Source organism: Nicotiana tabacum, chromosome 5 (assembly GCF_000715075.1).
Source record: "Nicotiana tabacum cultivar K326 chromosome 5, ASM71507v2, whole genome shotgun sequence".
NCBI lineage: Eukaryota > Viridiplantae > Streptophyta > Magnoliopsida > Solanales > Solanaceae > Nicotiana > Nicotiana tabacum.
In genome coordinates, this window is record NC_134084.1 from 138,851,400 (window position 1) to 138,854,539 (window position 3,140).

The window sequence follows — 3,140 nt, forward strand, 5'->3', positions numbered from 1 at the left end:
GAGAGCTCGGTATATCTCGGACACTATCATAGGAGCAAGCGTGCTTTTATTGTTGGTAATCAGGACCTTGACGATTCCAGCCACCTTTAAATCAATATTTCTATCTTTCCGAGGAAACACCACAATGCCTAAAAACACTACCATGAAGGCGAACCGCCTATGTTCATCCCACTTTGTCCGATTCCCTCTGCTGCAAACATCGCTTTCCGGATCATCGAACCCTCCTATATGCTCATACCTCTGGTATGTGAATTGCAGAGTAGAAAAACCCCTATCCAATTCAGAGTACGGGACTCCCTTGCTTATCTTCAGTAGATCCATGAACTTGTGCGAATTTACGGCTCTCGGAGCGATCAGATATTTGTGCCTTAACCCCTCAGTAACGTCCATGTAGCCTGCTACCTCTTCTAAGGTTGGGGTGAGTTCAAAATCCGAGAAGTGGAATACATTGTGGGCCGGGTCCCAAAATGTAACCAAAGCCTTTATGATGTCGCATCTGGGCCTGACATTCAACAAACTGGTTAGACCTCCCAGATGCAGTTTGATCTTGTCTTGCTCTGACTTTTCCAAATCCTCCCACCACAAGCGCAACTCCAAAGGGATTTTGCTCCTAACTGTTACCGGCAAACTTGGACCTGTGCTCATTCTGCATGTTGGTTTGGGGTGATTAGGACTCGTGGGACTCAAAGAGAAAAAAAATAAACCAAAATTGACGCACATTTAAATAAAACTCCGGTATTGTCAAATACGTCCTTTCAGCACTTCGAAGCAGATTTAAAGGTTGTGTTTTACCAACCAGACGAAACCCTTAAAAAAATGAGCAAGAGCGGCGTTTTTGCAAAAACAACCTTCTGGCGTCTTTCTAGGGACATTCGGCCATTTTTCAAGAATGGAGTCGCCTGACTTCTTTATGACCAAAAAAAAATTGACGTTTTGACATTTCTACCTATTTTTGCGAAAAGGAAAGTTGGACCCGATGGGGGTTGCCTACGTATCTCACACCCTGCGAGAATCAAACTGGCGTAGTTCGGGCAGAGAACATAAACCAAATTTTGGAAACAATATATTTTTTTCATTTTCCATGACACGACAAACTATTTTTCCTCTCCTATTTTGAAAATAAGACAAAACAAAGACTTTTCTTTTTTTTTCTTTTTTTTTCTTTTTAACAAACAATGATCAACCTATTTTCCAAACCAAAAATAAAAGACTCTTTTCTACATATTTTTTGCTTTTTGAGTGAAACAAACTATAAAAAAAAATAAACATTTTTTTTTTCATTTTCCCAAAATTTCGGCAGAACTTCGACAGTATTTGTGCATTGGTTTTTCTAAAATAGGCAATTAACTCTCTACATTGTTACTTCACTCTTTTTTTTCCACAATTTTCCAATATTCTGGATTTTTCGAAGCCGGTCAGCATGCAAGTTTGAAGCAAATAAGTGCATAATGCAAACAGGATGCAGCAGGATGGTCTTTTCATTTCAGGTTGCTAGTCCTAGATGGACTCAACCCCTGTGTTGAGTCCCCTAAGTCAAATGCACATGATGCAAATAAGCGTTCCTACTAGGGATCCGGCATGAGGCTTTGTTATACTAAGTTTTAAAACCTAGGTGTTTGTTCTAGACCTGGCTTACCCGAGCGGACAACTCGAGCCGAGGATGGGAGCTGTGTACCGGTAACCAAAAGGCCATCTGGTTTTGCAACTCCTCCGAATCCTCGTTCTATTTTGGGATATGACACTAACAGAAAGAAGTCACGACCAGCGTGCACTCCTCAAGAGAGAGAAGAGAAGGTTTCGGCATAGTTTATATATACAGTTCAAATAATATCAAAGCGGTAAAAAGCATCGTTTTGCACGTTTAAGCCCAATCATATAATAAAAATCATATAATAAATAAAGCCAAATACAACAATTATTCTAAGCTCGAATTCTTGAACCCTGAACCAGAGATTCTGGGTGTCTTCCCCAGCAGAGTCGCCAGAGCTGTCACACCTCCTTTTTCCACCCCCGCAGGGGTGAAGGAGTTTTTCCAATTAAAGGACAATCGAAATGGGATTTGTTTATTTATTTCAGAGTCGCCACTTGGGAGATTTAGGGTGTCCCAAGTCACCAATTTAATTCCGAATCGAGGAAAAGAATGACTCTGTATTACAGTCCGCGTACCAGAAATCCGGATAAGGAATTCTGTTAACCCGGGAGAAGGTGTTAGGCATTCCCGAGTTCCGTGATTCTAGCACGGTCGCTCAACTGTCATATTCGGCTTGTTTATTTGATTTCATACAAGTATGAGCTCATGTGCAAGTTTTAACTTTTAACCGCTTTTGTCATTATTATTTTTTTTTATCAAGAATTGCAACATCATGGAAATACATCTCGAACCACGTCACATCAATGCACCCGTGGTTGTTGGCACATTTCCATTTCGTTGAGATTTGGATTTGGGCCACATAAATGTGCACCCGAGTTTAAAAAAATTAAATTAGTAAAGGCGCGCCTAAGGCGACTAGCGTAATTTTTACTTTGGGTAGGGCCATGAAATTTTGCTAAAACGGTCCCTCCGAAGTCTAAGCAATTTTAAAGCAAATATTTACTGAGGGCCCTGCGATTTTTCATTTTTTTCTTTTTTATTCGGCGAGACTCATCTCATTCTTATTTTTTAAAAGGAATTTGCAACATCATGGACATGCATCTCGAACCACGTCACAATCAATGTACCCGTGATTAAAGACACGTCTCGACTCCGCTGAGATTTGGATTTAGATCACATAAATGTGCACCCGAGTTTAAGAAAGTAAGATTAATTAAGACGCGTCCTAAAGAAACTAACGTATTGTTATTTCGGGTAAGGCCGTGGAGTTCGCTAAACGGCCTATCCCGAATTCTAAGTAATCAACACATACATTTTTGTGAGGGCCCCGCAATCTGTGCGTTTTATTTGGCGAGGCTCATCTCGTTTATTTTAAAAGCACGATCCTAAAGCGATTACATTTTCTATTTACCTTTGTCTCTAAAGAAAAAAAACCTAATTAATTACAAGCATGCAATGTCCCAGCTTTTGTTGTTCGAATCAACAACTTAACGATGACGCACCTCAACGACAATACATACCTTTATTTTAATTGACAGACGTGAACTCC